We start from the raw sequence: 18,438 nt of genomic DNA on the forward strand, positions 1-18,438 counted from the left end.
AGTAATGTCAAATTCTGGAAACATTTGTAGCATGTATTAGAAAACCAAACATGATGAAAACAATTCTAAAACATACTAAAAATATTAACTAATGCCTCAAATCAATTTTTGTTTAATAAAGACAAGAGAAACCTAAAAATCTCATTATAAACTGTTATGAAGAAGAAAACGACAACATAAGGAAGTGGCTCTGGTTCAGTAGTCCAGTGACGGCCAAGCATGTGCAAGACCTTGTGACAGAGCCTTGTCACTGTGAAAGGAAACAGCATAAAGCTGTGGGGAAGCGGAGTGTTTACAGCGATACTTAATCTATAAAGAAAATCCAAACCCTACTGGAATGTACTACTGAAATAAACAATAAGAAACACCTTTGTGTTCATAGTCTGTCCAGTATGCCTTTGCTAGAATCTGTAATGTAAAGAGCTACTTCTCGGAGACTAAAGTCTTAGGAAAAATAAAACAGGAAAGAAAGCAGATCTTCAGAGGTACACTAGTAAATAGAAAAGTGAAGCAGGGGTGGGAGAAGAGGGGAGCAAGGAGAAGGGGTGCTCAAATGAGTGAAAATGACTGGAAGAGAAGAGAGAGGGAAGGCGAGCCAGGATTAATAGTGTGTCTTAAATCTAAAGCATAAACACCCCTGCCACGGCCAACTCAATTCACTGGCTGTGGAATTGAAAAGAAAAAAACAACTCGCATGAGCCAGAAGAAGCTGGCTCAGTCCCAGCACAGCATTTCATGAAATTTATGGAAGAACAAGAGGTTTATGTCATTGCAAGCCAAAGGTTTGAAAGATAGCAATGATTAGTCAAATTAAAAATAATTTATTTAACATATCTTTCTGGGTAATAATGTTATTAAGTTTTGAATGTTACAGTAAAATTATAGATAGATAGATAGATAGATAGATAGATAGATAGATAGATAGATAGATAGATATACATATATATGATTCTATATATGTATATATATGATTTTTAGATGAACTATACAAGGCCTCTTTCTATCAAACTGAATTCTGGCCACACCAAAGACATTCCAACCTTCTCTACTCAGTTTCAAGTGTTATCCATTGCAAAGGAGCTACTCTGAGAGTTGGGGCCAATGTCAGTCATAAATTGGTGCTGAATGTGAAAAAGTCAAAGATAGAATGCATTTTCTCTAATTTTCTACACAATCATTGTTTTTTTCAATTTCTCTCTGTCCTAGTAAATAGCAACTCATTCTTGTACCTGAACCCATAGTCATTTTAAAAAGCAAAGTTGAAGACAAGGCCCTGTAGGTAAAGTACTTACAAACAAGAATGAGAACCTGAGTTTTGATTCTCAGTGCCTACACAATAAAAGCATGCACAAAATTGTACAGCTGTAATCTTAGAACAGGGAAAACAATGACGGGAAATTTCCTTGAGCTCACAGCCAGTCTAGATTGTGTTGGTAAGTTCTAGGTTCAGTGAGACATTCTCTCTCAAATGATAAGGTAGAAACCCATTCCACAAAGATACTTGTTATGTTCATAGCAACTTTATTTATAATAGTCAGAAACTAGAAACAACCTAGCTGTCCCTCAACTAAAGAATAGATAAAGAGCTAGGCGTGGTGGCGCACGCCTTTAATCCCAGCATTCGGGAGGCAGAGGCAGGCAGATTTCTGAGTTGGTCTACAAAGTGAGTTCCAGGACAGCCAGGGCTATACAGAGAAACCCTGTCTCAAAAAACCAAAAAAAAAAAAAAGAAAGAAAGAAAGAGAGAGAGAGAGAGAGAGAGAGAGAGAGAGAGAGGAAGGAAGGAAGGAAGGAAGGAAGGAAGGAAGGAAGGAAGGAAGGAAGGAAGGAAGGAAGAAAGAAAGAAAGAAAGAAAGAAAGAAAGAAAGAAAGAAAGAAAGAAAGAAAGAAAGAAAGAAAGAAAGAGAAAAGAAAAAAAAGAAAACGTAGTACATCTACACAATGAAATACTATTCAGTTATTAAAAACAAAGACATACTGAGTGAGGTAACCCAGTCTCAAACGGGCATGCATGACAGGAGTCTAGCATGGCTGTCTTCTGAGAGCTCCACTCGGCAACTGACTCAGACAGATGCAGACACCCACTGCCAAACAGTTGATGGAGCTTGGGAACTCTTGGGGAAGAATAGGAGGGAAGAAATGGAGACAGGCAGCTCTCTTGAGTGCACTGCCCAGCCAACCTAGACTGGTAGAGCTCTGGGTTCAATGACAGACCCTGTCTCAAAAAAATAAGTCAGAAAGATTAAGGTAGGTGCCCAATGCCGACGTACACTTGCATATTCACAGACACAGCACACAGTGACATGAACACACACATCCTCCACATACACACCCCCTCCCAACAAAGAAATTTATCTATGGAGAACATAAAGGACTATATCAAAAGATTCAAATTGACGGGAAAGAGTTGAAGAGAAATGATCAGAGGAACACAGAACGGTTGTTGAATTTTCCTGTCTTTTATTACGTTCTTCTTTGTGGTCAGATGAAAGAAAGGGTCATCCACAACTTCCATAAATATTTGAAGGCATGCATTGCATAGACAAAGGACATGATCTCTTCCATTTTCTCTTCACCAGGCAAGATACCAATTTAAAAAAAAAAAAAAAAGACAGGAAGAAAGTGATAAAGGCTGGAACCTGAAGGTTTAGGAAGAGCTCTAGTATAAGACTTTGTTCCTAAGCAGGTTTTCTAAATTAAAATTTGGCTATAATACAACATATTCAGAGTATATTCTAAAGTCCTAACATGTCATACTTAGCTCTTTTCAGCCTACTTCTCCAACATGTAACCTGGTAAGCACTCCCCAGGTTGGGGGACCAGGGGAATGATGGAGGCTTAAAAGAGGTTTCACACCAGACCCTACGTAGGAATATGCAAACATATTACACAGGATTTCAAGGAGATACTCTAAATTCACAGAGTAGTGGTGACCCATGTGTGTAGAGTAGTGCCATTATTTTTAGCACTGCCATCCCTAGTCCACATTAAGATTTTGTAGTAAGGAAATATCAGAAAGTAAGGGAATGACAATATTGAGTATTCTAAATATAATATAAAATATAAAATAAAATAAAATAAAATAAAATAAAATAAAATAAAATAAAATAAAATAAAATAAAATAAAAATGGCTAGCACTGGTTCAGGAAAGTGAACAGAGAAAATACACAAAACCAGGGTGTCTTGGTCACTGAATCTGCTGGTGGCAAGAAGAAAGCCACTGGGCCTGGCTTGGGCTTATGCAAACCTAAAATCCCACCTCGGGTGACATACTTCCTCCAACAAGGCCATACCTCTGAATCCAATCAAATTCTGCTACTCCCTAGAGACCAACCATCCAAATCTATGAGCCTATGGGGTCACTCTTATTCAAACCACCACAGAGGGATTCAAAAGACTTGAAGATGTTTGCGTCAACTCCCTTCAGCAGTACTCTCTTAAATCTGGCTTCTCTGGAACATATGCATGTGAAAGTCCCACAAGCACGAGGCTGAGCTCATTCTTCTCCTACATTTTGCTTTCCTTTTCATCTTCATCCACATGAACCATGTCACTGTGTCCTAGCAATGGATCAATGGATACGTCTTGATACTTGCTCTCCTTGCATAAAGACCTCCTGCTAGCTGGCACAGCTACTCTCCACCTGAGCCTTGATGGATATTTCTTCTTGTATAGATTGTTGAAACAATAATCTGGAGTTAGTACAAGCTTTTGTTCTTAGCAGGTTTCTTTATGTTAAAATATGGCTATAATACAACTTCTTCAGAGTATATTCAAAAGCCCTAACGTGTCATAATTGGCTCTCTTCAGCTTAGTTCTCCAACATGTAACCTGGTAAGCACTCCCCATAAGGAGGGTTTTTTTAAAGAGAGTTCACATCAGCTTGGCCTGAACTGTTATTACTCAAATATGCACCATCTGTCTGAGACTGGAATATCAGCCATCTGTGTTCCCCTACCTTCACCACGTGTTCTTGCCCTATGTATAAGTCAGTTCTATAAAGAGCAGGGACAACCACCACTGAAAACTATTTCAGGCTGTGTTACCTTTAAAAACTAAGTCTTGGCAGTGCAGGCAGGTGGAATCGGCCGCCCATTTGCCTCTCTGTGCAGGTGGGTGGGTGCCAGTATATGGTAGAGAGATGGGAGAGAAAGAGAAGCAGAGTGGTTTGTGTACTATGAAGAGAGGCAGAACTGGAGACAGTGATGAGGAACAGCCTGATATGAGAGGCCTGCACTGCCACCTGAGGCCATGCTGAGGGCCATGTCTACATGTTGGGACCTGAGGTCTACAGTAGCAGGGATCTCTGTTGATACCTATTGCCCATGTCACCATCAAAACTAATGCAGATGTCCTTGGTCTGAGCTGTCCCCTGAAGCTATGTTGATGTCCAAAGACCTTGCTGAGCTGGCCCTGACTCTCACCAGCCACTGCACAGTGGCGTCATTGGTGATGTGGGTATGGGAGAGCTGGCCTGGCCTGGTTGGCTGTGAGCATCCACCTCTGTATTTGACAGACACAGGCACAGCCTCTCAGGAGAGATCTATATCAGGCTCCTGTCAGCAGGCACTTCTTGGCATCCACAATAGTGTCTGGGTTTGGTGTCTGTATATGGGATGGATCCTCAGGTGGGGCAGTCTCTGGATGGCCTTTCCTTCATCTCTGTTCCAAACTTTGTCTCTATTTGCTCCTGTGAGTATTTTGTTATCCCTTCTAAGAAGGACCAAAGCACCCACACTTTGGTCTTCTTTCTTCTTGAGCTACAAGTAATCTGTGAATTGTATCTTGGGTATCCCGAACTTCTGGGCTAATATTCACTTATCAGTGAGTGCATACCATGTGTATTCTGCTGTGACTGGGTTACCTAACTGACGATGATATCTTCTAGTTCCATCCATTTGCCTAAGAACTTCATGAATTCACTGTTTTTAATAGCTGAGTAGTATTCCATTGAGTAAATGGAACCACATTTTCTGTATCCATTCCTCTGTTGAAAGACATCTGGGTTCTTTCCAGTTTCTGGCTATTATAAATAAGGCTGCTATGAGCATAGTGGAGCCTGTGTCCTTGTTATATGTTGGAGCATCTTTTGGGTATATATGCCCAGGAGTGGTATTGCTAGGTCCTCAGGTAATAGAAGATCAGTATCAACTAACCAGAGCTCCCAGGGTGTAAACCACCAACCAAGGAGTACTCATGGAGGTAACCAAGGTTCCAGCCACATATGTAGCAGAGGATGGCTTTTTCCAGCATCAATGGGCAGAGAGGCCCTTGGTCCCTTGAAAGCTCGATGCCCCAGTGTAGGGGAATTCAAGGGTGGGGAGGCAGGAGTGGGTGGTTTTGGCCACATCCTCATAGAAACAGGAGGAGGGGGGATGGGATAGGCAGTTTCGGGGGGATCAGGAAAGGAAATAACATTTGAAATGTAAGTAAATAAAATATCCAATAAAAAATTTTTAAAACAGAAAAAGAAGGAAAAAAAAGAAACCCAGCTCTACCCAGGCTTTCACGATTTACACAGTCCTTTGCCAGACTTGATGAATTCATCCAGGATTCACACAAAGCTACACACTGCAGCAACACCATGCTACAATTCATTTCAGAATAGCCCAAAGCCACAGGGAGCTCAGCAAGGGGAGTATAAAGAAACAGTGTTTAATGTAAACAGGAGAGGCTGAGTTTTCACATGGGCTCAAAGATAAGAAATCTACATTACATTACTGTGCACTCTTGAGAGCTTCTCAAAGCTCATGGGGCTAACTTATAATGAGAACTGGGATTTCTAAATAGACTCAGTTGGGAGGAGGATAAAACTTAAGTACAAGAGCTATGACATCCAAAAAATTAGATTTAAAACACACTTCTCTTTATAAATATGAATAAGATTTGGCAGGCACTGGGAAATTAAACACAGAATGATAAACCTGATATATATAATCAAAATTGTGTAATGATTTGTCTGATGACATAATTTGTAGATAAGAATGCATATATATATATATATATATATATATATATATATATATATATATATATATAAAATACTGAAGGGAAAAGAGGCAGAGAATGATCTAAAGTCGTAATTCTTCCTATCTGCCAAATATATGTCCCAATAGATGATCCTTAAAGCAAATAAATAAGATGAGTCTAAGAGGCAAGCCTGGCAGAAAGGAGACCTGGACACATAAACACATACAGAGAGAGCGGCAGGAGACTTTTTTCAGGTAGTGTTCAAAGTACCTAAGCCTAGTTCCTCCCAAGCCTTCAATATAAATAGCCTTGATCAGCACATTGTAATTTAATGTAGATTACTTATTAGTTCTATTGCTGAGTCCATGTGACATCTCAGGCACTCCACAGTTTCTCCAATGACCTCTCTAAACATCAGTATAGCAAGAACAGATTGAAAGGCTTGCTGGCATCACCTCCCTGTCTCCAGCACATTCTTGCTTTACAGTCCACTTCTGCCCTTTGAGCTGAGAACAAATAGTTCTGCTTTCTCTCTGTCCTATCAATGCCACTCACAGGAGAATGACTCCTTTACAAAGACATTCAATTCCTGTCACTCCTGGCCCAAAACTATCTGGCAGCCACTTAGAGCACCAGAAATGAGAGTCTTCATTAAGACTTTATGGCTGTCATTATGTGTACCCTGTACTGTATCTCAGCTCTCAGCTCCAATGCTTGCTTCTCCTCTTGCTCTATTCTTTCTCCCTCCATTGGGGTAAGATTGGTGTGTGTTTGTTTTTTTGTTTGTTTGTTTGTTTTTACCTAAGTATTTCCCTCCTCTTGTGACTCTTTGGCCCCAAAGTTATTAACTCCCTTAAGATGAGAATATATGGAATAGTATCTTTGGCAAGAGGAAGTCTTTTTTTTTTTTTTTTTTTTTTTTTTTTTTGGAATTTACTGCTGTGAACAGACACCATGACCAAAGCAACTCTTGTAATAACAACATTTAATTGGGGCTGCCTTACAGGTTCAGAGTTTTAGTCCACTATCATCAAGATGGGAGCATGGTGGCATCTAGACAGGCATGGTACAGAAGGAGCTGAGCGTTCTACATCTTCATCTGAAGGCTGCTAAAAGAATACTGGCTTCCAGGCAGCCAGGATGAGGATCTTAAAGCCCACGGCCACAGTGACACATCTACTCCAGCAGGGCCACAATGTCTCATAGTGCCCCTCTATGGGCCAAGCATATACAAACCATTACAGTTCCCAAATGGGGGAAACAAACAAGATCTGAAGCGCAATCTGGAGAAGCAACAAGGAAGTCTACTATGGATTTTAACCAAGGAAAATCACTCACGACATAGGGCAGCCGGAAGAGTAATACACCGCAAGAAATGAAACCAATGCCTTCTCTTCCTTGTCAAAATGCAAAGAACAAAATTAGAGCTTCCTCTACCATACAGAAGAAAAAAGAATTATGATTAGGGAAACCTCTTTGAAAAAAATTAAGTGTCAAAAAAAAAAAATCTGAAAGTTACTCTCACTGTGACACTGTGCTAAAACAGCTCTTCCAGGCCATCCAAAACAAACACTGGGAAGGAGAGCAGGTGTTTATGAGTAAAACGTACCCCTCAGATTTGAAGAGAGTGTTTACAACAGCATTATTGTCTACTTGTGCATCTAAATCTTCTGGCTCTCTGGCTTGCACTTCACCTGCCTTGAAAACCTAATCATGGGTTCACACAGCTCTCAACCCTCCCTGACTCCAGCAACTAAACAGCTGTCATTTGCAGAGCTGTACCCCAGAGTTCAGATTTTTCATAAATTCCTCACCCACACCTTCCAGGTGCCCTCTGTGCCTCTGGATCACTCACCACAGCCAACACATGCTCTAAGCAACACTGACCTCAACAGCTTTAATTCTTTTCCCGACTATGACCTAGCTCTCCCCAGAGACACATTCCCCTTACACTTGATCTTTACCCAGGACAATTTCATTCACAGCCAACTGTGCACTCAATCCTTCAGGAAGTATTCATTGTCACACCAGTCTAAGGGAGAAAACATGACCATTTTAATGTTGGTCTTCTTATGACGCTTCCTGTCTCACTCGCAGCAATCTCACACAGTGAGATACATCATTGTGTTAGTTTGAATGACATGCCCCCTATACGTCTTGAGCATTTAAATATTTAATAACAACTTGGTAGCTGTTTTGGGAGTATAAAGTGGTGTGGCCTTGCTGAAAAAAGTATGTCACTGGATGTGAGCTTTAAGGTTTCAAAAGACACTCAAGGAAGCGTTCTCTGCTTCCTATTTATGGATTGAGATGTGGGCTCCCAGCCGCTGCTCCACTGCTATATCTGCATGTCTGTCGGCCTGCTGCCATGTTCCCCTGAAAGGATGGTGATGGACTCCTATCCCTGTCGAACTGTAAGCACGAAATAAACTCTTGCTTCTACAAGTTGCCGTGGTCATGGTGTTTTGTCACAGCAATAGAAAAGTAAATGGTACAATCGCCATTTCCAACTTTACCTATTAAACAGATACTGAATCTGGCCCGTTCTTTCTACCCATAGTACACCACATTAGAACAAGCTATCACTGATTTCTGGCTTCATTAAAGTCTTCAAAAAAAATTCTACTCTATATGCCTTCTGATACTATCTAGTAAATCTGCCACATGGTAGAAAGAAATCTTACAAAGTACAAGCTATTACATCTCCTCCCTTCGAGATTCCTGTTGTCTTTTAAGTAAGGATAAAAATACTCAGCATATCCCAAAGACTTGGCCTCAACTTCATCCCCACCAGTCTTATTTTTTTTTAAGATTTATTTACTGTATCTATATGAGTCCACTGTAGCTGTCTTCAGACACACCAGAAGAGAACATCAGATTCTATCACAGATGGTTATAAAGCCACCATGTGGTTACGGGAATTGAACTCAGGACCTCTGGAAAAGCAATCAGTGATCTTAACCTCTGAGCCATTTCTCCAGCCCCCATCCCCATCAGTCTTAACAGTATACTGCATTGTGCAGACAATACCTGGTCCTCCCGCCCTAAAGCCTTGCCCCATACTGCTTCCTCTGTCTATGGCACATCTTTTTCCTCCCACCAATCTTTAGATCTCAGTTTGTGTCACTGTTCCTTCGGTGCCTTACCCAACCTGTTTAGTCAACCCCTGACAAGCCCATGTGAATGCACCGATTTCACTTTGTAACTATATGTTCATAGAAATAGCTGTTTGGTCAATATCTGTTTCATTATCACACTATAGCTTAGAGGGAGCAGACTCTGGCTGGCTTTTTACCACTTATCTCCCAGTGCATGGCTTAGTATATCATGTAAAATGTATGAATTAAAGAAGAGAGACTTGGGAGTCATTTGCCTTGTTTGAATTTCAGTTCCAAACTTAATACCTAGTAGAACTTATGCTGTTTACCAATGGATAAATATAACAGCAATAAGAGGCTACTTGTAAGTGTAATTATGAGGTAATATAATCTATGCAAAGCATGTAGAACAATTTTTGTGAAAGGATAAGAAGGCATAGAAGGTAGTTAAATATTTTAACTATTAAAATTTATTCATGTGTTAGCTATTTTACATTTGTATTACAATAAAATTTAGTAGATATTTATATCAAAATCGAATATTCCTTCAGATGCATTCAAAATCCCAGCTAATATTTTTAATGGTGCTCACAAAGGATCTTCAATGACAAAAAATCATGCTATAAATACAATAAGATGAGCAGTATGTGAAATTATTTTCAAAAGATCTATTTTAAAGGTGTTACATAAATATTAAACCATAACTGTTAAAATGTTAATTCTGACAGTGAAGTTTATTGTTTGATGCTTTGGTTGTGGCTTTATATTAGCTGGGGTCTGAGCTCTGGACCTTACACATCTTAGGCAGCGCCCTCCCTCTGAACTGTGTCCTTGACCGCACAGTTCCTTACACAATTTTACATTTTCCTAAATTTATGATTTTTATGATTAAAAAATACTGAAGTTCTTTCCTTCTTTTTGCTTTGTAGATTTTTTTATTCCTCTCTCATATATCGCAGCCATACTGCAGTTCCCCCTCCCTCCCCTTCTCCCAGTCTCTCCCCTCCAACTCCCTTCTCTCCCAGAGCCATTCATCTCTGCCTTCCTGTCCCAAACACAACATAACAAGCTGCAATAAGAGCATCACACACTATCACACCACGGCTGGACAAGGCAATCCAACAGGAAGAAAAGGGTCCAATGAGTATGCAAAAGAATCAGGGGATGCCCCTGTTCCCTCTGTTAGGATTTCCACAAAAACACCAAGCTACTTAGCCACAACATAGATAGATACCATTTCAAATTTGTCTTCTTTGGTATTAGATGTGCATATTCTACTTTTTAATAGCTCCATTCCATGCATAACTCTTAAGTGATATACTCTGTCTGTAAAATCTATTTTGTTTCCAAATAATTTATCTTAAAAAAAAAACTAAAATTGTTTTTCTCCAGCTATATAATCATAAATTGCTTAGTCTTCGGTCTTAACTCATTCTATTCAGCATTAATACTTGAACCACTATAAAAGCATCAAAATAATCACATTCAAATGTTACACCACTAAGACTTTGAAAATACTCCCTTTGCATACTTGCAATGAGTTTACTTCATTTATGGCATGGCAGCAAACTGGTCCTTATTCTTTTCTTTTCTTTCTTTTTCTGATCCTCCTGGTTTACACACAATGATCTTTAAAATATCATTTGCTTTTCCTCTTTTCCTCTCTTTTCCATCATTTCTACAATATTATCCTCCAATATAAAACTCTTTGGTCTCTCTGGTTACTAAAAACACCAGCACAAAACACCTACACACTATGGACATCTTTATCTTATGCTGAACTCGTAAATGCTCATACAGTCTCCCAATTCTTACTGTCCCCACACACATACATACACTTCCCATATCCTTTCTAAATTGTGCTGTCAGTCAATGAAGTTCAGGAAATAGGACAGAACATGTTCTGTGCTATTAGGGCATCATGGAGAGTTTTCAGAATGTCAGTTCTTTCTATTCCGACTTTAAGAGGTTCTAAGAAGTTCTAATTTTCCTCCCTTGACTATAGCCTAGGCTTCAGGACTCCCTTCTAACGAATAAAATATAGCACCAGAAACTCATATAACTTCAGAGATTAGATCACTGCAATTCCTTATGGTCCTCTTGTTCTTACATCACTTGCCCTGAAGGAAGCCAACTGCCATGAAGTGAGGATGTTTAGGAAATCCACATGGGAACAAATCTAGGTTTTGTGCCAAAGCCTTGTGAGTGCACCATCTTGGAAACAGATCCTCTAGCTCTAGGCAAGCCTTGAGATGACTGCAGTCCCAGATGACTTGATCCCAGCTCATGGGAAACCTTAACTTAAAAACACAGCTAACTCCTCTCAACTTTGTAACCAGCAAACCTTATGTAGAGTAATCCACAAGGGCTGCTTTCAGTCGCTACATCTTCTAGCACATTGTCACACATTATAGGTAACTAACATAGATAGCATCTATTTACTAAGCAAACAAGAGACATACTGATAATTCATAGCATCTACTAAGAACAGGACTCTAAGCAAAAAGAAAAAGAAAATCATTGCAAAGTAGAATGACCTGAAAGCTGAATGCTGTCCTCCAAAGCTTACCACTGAGTTAGATCAAATACAGTGTGACTCTCTAGAACTCATTGAACACAATGCATTGTAATGGACTAACTTACATTTTACTATTACCTCAAGTGTTCATCACCCCTAGAAATCAGGGAAATGCAAATTAAAACATCTTACCAGTCAGAGCTGCAGAGATTAACAGAACCACTGACAACAAGTGCTAGTGAGTGAGATTCTAGGGAAAGAATAACCCTCATTCACTTTTGGGAGGAATATGAATTGGTACAGGTACTCTTGATTTCAGTATGGAAAAATCTTCAAAAAAATAAAAGTATATCTGCCCAATGACTCAAGCATACCACTCTTGGGCATATACCCAAAGGATCTGACATCCTACTCCATGATAACTTACTCACAATGTTCATGGATGCCTATTCACAATAGCTCCAACCTAAATGTCTTTCCATAGAAGAGCTGATAGTGAAAATGTGGTACATGAACACAATGGAATACTACTGAGTTGTAAAGAAAACTGATACTTAAATCTGCAGGTAAATTGATGGACCTAGAAAAGATGATTTTAAGTGGGGTGACCCAGACCCAGAAAGATGAACACTGAATGTTCTCTCTCATCTGAAGATCCTAGCTCCAAATCTTCTGATGTAAGTATACAACATAGAGTAACCACAGAAACTAGGAAAGGATAAAGGGGTAGGATTTGAGAGGGAAAATAGCAGAACACAGGTAATATGATGTGAGAAATGGAAAACCAGAGAGGGAGCTTTGAATGGATAACAGGATGGGAAATGAGAGACAAATACCACTTTGGCTAGCCATAGACTTACAAAGAACTCTCAGTTCCAGGCATGAGAAACTTCCTTCCAAATACTATATATCAGGATAGTCCAAATGGCTCCCAAAACAGTATAGACTATTGATGCAGCTCTTGGTTGGCTCTCAGAGATTGAAGATAAGCTTCTGTTGCTGAAGTACAGCCCACTTAAGACACAGGACTCAGATGATTCAAGGTTTACCTAACTTGAAAGACTTTCCTTTTGTCTAACTTCTATGGTACCAGATATACAACTGCAAGCAGCCAAAGAAAGGAAATAATTGCCCATTTGCGCTGCCACACCTATAAATCCAAACAGGGGGCCATAATGTGTATGTAATAAGTGGCACTCCAATGCTGTTGGAAACCAACAGCTGTTTTAATTGTAATAAAGGCCCACTCAACAGAAGGGAAATTTTGCTTGCTACAGAAAACTAGCCAAATTACTTGGGACAAGTGAGGTTATGAGCCTTAGAAAAGGTCTACTACTACTTTCTAGGCCAATGCAATCCCTTACTATATTCTAAATTCTATTTTTATACACACACCTCTCATCAAAGAAGTTTTTCTTTACAGCAAGGAGAGAGCTGGGCAAAATGCAAAGATCAATGGATCATGGGGGGCCCAGCTTCAATAGATACATCATAACAGCTCCTACCATCTATTATTCAAGGAACATTACAAAAGAGGGGACAGGAAAAAAGAGCCAGAATACCAGGAAGTCTGCTACAAAACAGTCTCTCCTAGAAATGATTGCATAAACAAGACCAGAAAAAATAGCAATAATCTATGGGCATGTTAACAGGAAAGAGGGGAATTTTTGTGGAGTCTCATCTGTAGCCAAAGAACTGCAAATAACTATTGACTGCTGTAAGATGAGAATTAGCCTTTTCCAGGGACAAACCCCTTTATTAGTTACCCAATACAAAGTGGCCAGCCCAGAACCCACAGGCACAAACAACAAAAACAGACTCAGCAGGCTATGCTCAGATATTTATGAATACATATACGTGTGTGTGTGTGTGCGCGTGTGTGTGTGTGTGTGTGTGTGTGTGTGTGTGTGTGTGTGCCTAACAATAGTAATCAAAGAAAAACAACTATCAATTTGATAGTGGTTACACATGGGAAGGCATGAAGGGAGAAAAGAGAAGGAGAACAGTAATGTAATCCCATTTTAACTAAAACATATAAAATAATAGAGTTTACAATTTTTATTTTAAACTTTAATTTATAAAAATTCTAATTCTTCACTATAACTCTAGATGAAGCAAAAGTTAAGTATAAGATATATTCAAAACATGTTGGTCAAAAAAATAGTTAGCAAAACATATTATTTATCAATAAATGGTAGTGAATGTTTAGAATCAAAAGATCAAACCTGATGACAAGTTGTATCCCTAAGGAAAGTGTGTTCCCTAGACAAAAAGCAGAATGAAGACTGAGAAGAGAATTATGATTCCACACAGAACAAGTGGTACAGCATTATGCTTTGGAACAATATCTTGGAGTGAACTAGACCCAGGTTCTAACCCCAGATTCTATTTTTTTATTATTAGATATCTTCTTCATTTACATTTCAAATGCTATCCCCTTTCCTAGTTTCCTCTCCAAAAATCCCCTATATGCTCCCCCTTCCCTCTTCTCCCCAACCCACCCAACTCCTGTTTCCTGGCCCTGGCATTCCCCTTTACTGGGGCATAGAATCTTCACAAGACCAAGGGTCTCTCCTCCCATTGATGGCCTACTAAGCCATCCTCTGCTACATATTCAGCTAGAGACACAAGCTCTGGGGGGTACTGGTTAGTTCATATTGTTGTTCCACCTATAGGGATGCAGATCCCTTCAGCTCCTTGGGTACTTTCTCTAGCTCCTTCATTGGGGACCCTGTGTTCCATCCAATAGCTGACTGTGAGCATCCACTTCTGTGTTTGCCAGGCACTGGCATAGTCTCACAGGAGACAGCTATATCAGGGTCCTGTCAGCAAATTCTTGTTGGCGTATGCAGTAGTGTCTGGGTTTGGTGGTTGTTTATGCTAACACCAGATTCTTAATCCTCAAGGAAAACGTCACTAGCTTCTATTTACAGGCACAGAATGTGAGATCTATATGAACACACAAGCTCTGAGTCTACATGGGAAAGTACTTCCTCTGAATCTTAAAAACAAGTGAAGGAAAAATATCCCAGGAAACAAAAATTGTGCTCTTAAAGTTATCTAAAACTACAGTTATCTCTAACTTCAGACATCACACCCCAAAACTACTTCAGGGATGGTTCCTAGAGGTCACAATTAAGAAAAAGTCTATTGAGGAACCTGAGCCTGAATTAACATTATATAATGTGAAATGACTTAACTATCAAATCTCAGATGTCTGAAAACATTTATCCTGTAAGTTCTCTGAATCCTCCTTAAAGTATAAAAACAACATCCAAGGGAATCATTTATAAACATTTTCAGGGGTTTATGTTATCTCCACTAAGAATATCTAAAGTTTAAGCACCCACCCAAGGCTAAGACTTCTCACATAATAGGCAAAGAAACAAAAAGCCAATTCTCTACTTACCAAAATATTTGCCTCAATTTTATAGGCAGATTGTCTATGCCATAATAGTGGTTCAAATGAAGATATTTTCCAACTTATAATGATATAAAAGTGCACCATAGCCATTCTGTTTTTCATTTTTAGTAGAGTATAAAATCAATTATGATTTACTTTAAGTTCTAAAATGGGATTTGTGATATATAATTTGACCAATTGTAGACTTCAATTTATGTTTTGAATACATTTATGATAGGCTATTCAAAGATACAATGTTTGGTAGTTTGGGATAATAAGTGCAGTTTTGACTTCTGCTGCTTGGTCTCATGGTGAGTTGATCATGATGTGACTGCATTATAAGTTGAGCAACATCTGTATTAACTCCATAGTCAGCAAAATCGGAAATTTGTTTCTTGTTGCACTGACCTTAAATCCCATCCTTCTATTAGACAGAAAGTCATCTAAGTTAATTACAGAGAATAAAATCACACAGATAGAGATGTTTAGTTTAAATGACCCAGGGAACGGAGGGGCCATTGCTTTTGTAATGCAAACAAAACTTCCAGCTTGCAAACCAAACTAAAATAAGTCCCTAGTCCTGAACTCTTTTAAACCCACTTTACTCTTTCAGCCCTCATATTTCACAACCTTTTTGTTCTACCACAGAAATGGAATCAATTCCTGGAAAATAAAGGAGGAGGAGAAGCAGAGAATCTTTCATGTTCAAAGATGGCAAAGCCTACAATGTTTGCAAATAGGTGGAAATTCAAAGGGAAAGCAACACAGGGTTTTAACCTGCAATTTTTCTGCTGGAAACTACAGACCATTTAATTTGCTCTCGTTCTTATATTTTCTGATTTTGTAGAGAAAACTTAAATTAGTGTTTCGAAACTATGAGTAACAAGCCTACATATGACCCTAATAGCTAGCTGTTTAAATTAAATGAATTTAACAAAGTTTAGATAGCTTAAGTAATTATCTTAAGACTTGACTCTTGTTAAGTATACTAAGTTAGTATAATTGGTTCCTGCCATAGTTGTGCCAAATAAAATTGAAAAGTCAATAGAGTATTTATCTGAGATCAGCTCTAAGTCACAGGCACAATGGAAGAGGAGAATAATCAGTGGTCAGATTTTAATATACCACCTTTGTCACAATTTAATAGACTACCAAGATAATTTTCTCAAAACTTGGTAATGCCTACCCACTCTATAACTTTTAAATAAACTGGTATTCATATAGTATATAGACATGTGCATACAGTATATACACATGTACATATGGTATATATTCGTGTTTATATGGTATATATACATGTAGTGTTCGTATATTATATATACACGATACATATAGTAGCCGTTCATATCATCTATGACATTAAGAAGTTAGTTCTTGGTTAATGTATACTATATGTGTAAATTAAGTATTTCAGATCTAATGATTACTCTCTCCAAAATACCTGGCATTTAAAAGGATAACTTCATAATTAATCAAAAATAATCATATGTATGTAAACAAGCTAATAGGACAATTTAATATTACAAATAATATACTTAACCTTACTTAGTGTAATGGCAAAATGTCTATGATGATTTGATTGGGCCATGAGGTACTTAAGTATTTGTCTAAACATTCTTTCACTGTGGGGGACAATGTTTGCATAATATATTATGAGGGCTGTAGGGTGCTTCTCAATGGAACTGGCATTTGAGTGGAAAAATTCAGTAAAGCAGATGACCGTAATCAATGCCAGTGTAGATGGGCATCATATAACCCACTGAAGATCAAGCAGAACTAAGGAGGCAAGAACGAATGGCCTGCTCTCCCTGATTGAACTACCACATTGGTCTTTCCATATATCTGGCCCAAACTCCACCACACTGACTGCACGGCTTCTTAGATACTATGACCCTAACTGAAACACGATTGGTTTTCTGGACATCTCCAACTTCTCAGCTTCTTTTAAATGAGTATTACAATAAATCTAGATAGAAATACAGACAGACAGACAGACAGACATCCTATAGACTGTCTAGGGAGAATCTTTATCAAATTAAGAATCACATGGGAAAGAATGGTGTCTGAAACCACCAGCAAAAGTTATGAGACAAACTAGGAAATTCTTACCTGTCCCTAAACACTGGACAAAAGTAAGCATTTTTAGAACACTTTTAAAATTTGTTTAAAATGCTATTTGTGACTAATGCATTCTTGTAAATATTTTTTCGGTTGTACAATTTCTTATAAATAAGCAAGGAGGTTAGGAATTTGGCTCCTTAATTAGCAACTTCAGAACACTCTCTTGCTACTCAGGCTGCCTAAGAGCCAGCTGGATTACCATTATGTCAGTAGCAGACATCTCAAACATTTCATTGACACCTTACAAAACCTATTGGGGTTGGGGTTGGGACCGAAGAGATGGCTCAGTGTTCAAGAGCAATAACTGTTCTTCCAGAGGTCCTGAGTTCAATTCCCAGCAACCACATGGTGTCTCATAACCATCTGTAATGGGATCCAATGCCCTCTTCTGGTGGGTCTGAAGACAGCTAGAGTATACTCATACACATAAAATAAATAAATAAATCTATTTTTTTAAAAACCTACAGAAGAGGTATGAGAGGAAATTACTTTTTAAAAAAGTATATTTGCAGTTGGTTGCCCTGGCTGTTTGAACCAGTTTGTGCAAGCCTCTTTGTTATCAAAAGTCTTGGAAAATGATTTCCATCTTGGCTAGAAAAGTAGGGAATAGCCTTAAACACCATTAGCACAGGCACTAAGATCAAAAATTAACAAATGGAACCTCATGAAACTGAAAAGCTTCTGTAAAGCAAAGGACACCTTCATTTATCTGAATCAGCAGCCTACAGAATGAGAAAAGTTTTGTTGGTTTTTTTTTTTTACCAACTATACACCCTCTAGAAGACTATATATAAAATATATAAAGAAATAAAAAAAACTAGATATTGTCAAAACAACCCAATTAAAAATGAGGCATAGATATAAAGAGAAAATTCTCAAGAGAGGAAACACAATTGACTGAGAACTAATTGAATAAATGTTCAACATCCTAGCCATCAGGAAAATGCAAATCAAAACTACTTTGAGATTCTATTTTACACCTATCAGAAGTGCTAAGATCAATATAACAAGTGAAAGCTCATACTGGCAAGCCTGTGGAGTGAGGGGAACCCTTATCTATTGATGACTGAAGTACACACTCATATACACACTCATATAGCCACTAGGAAAATCAGTGTGATGATTCCTCAGGAAAATGGGAATCAATTTACCTCAAGACCCAGCTAGACCTCTCCTGAGCATATACCCAAAGGATGCTTCATCCTACTAGAGAGATACTTGCTCAACCATGTGCACTGCTGCTCTACTCATAATAGCCAGAAATTTGAAACAACCTAGATATCCCTCAACAGATAAATGGCTAAAGAAAATGTGATATATTTCCATA

The 18,438-nt window shown here is 38.6% G+C and overlaps 1 protein-coding gene across 4 annotated transcripts in view; it reads right to left on the minus strand.

The window, feature by feature from the left end:
* The window catches only part of Lrrc69 (leucine rich repeat containing 69), a 184,758-nt gene that overhangs the window by 85,262 nt on the left and 81,058 nt on the right, over positions 1 to 18,438 (minus strand). The gene's annotated exons all lie outside the window — the stretch shown is intronic.

The sequence above is a fragment of the Mus musculus genome, chromosome 4 (assembly GCF_000001635.26).
Source record: "Mus musculus strain C57BL/6J chromosome 4, GRCm38.p6 C57BL/6J".
NCBI lineage: Eukaryota > Metazoa > Chordata > Mammalia > Rodentia > Muridae > Mus > Mus musculus.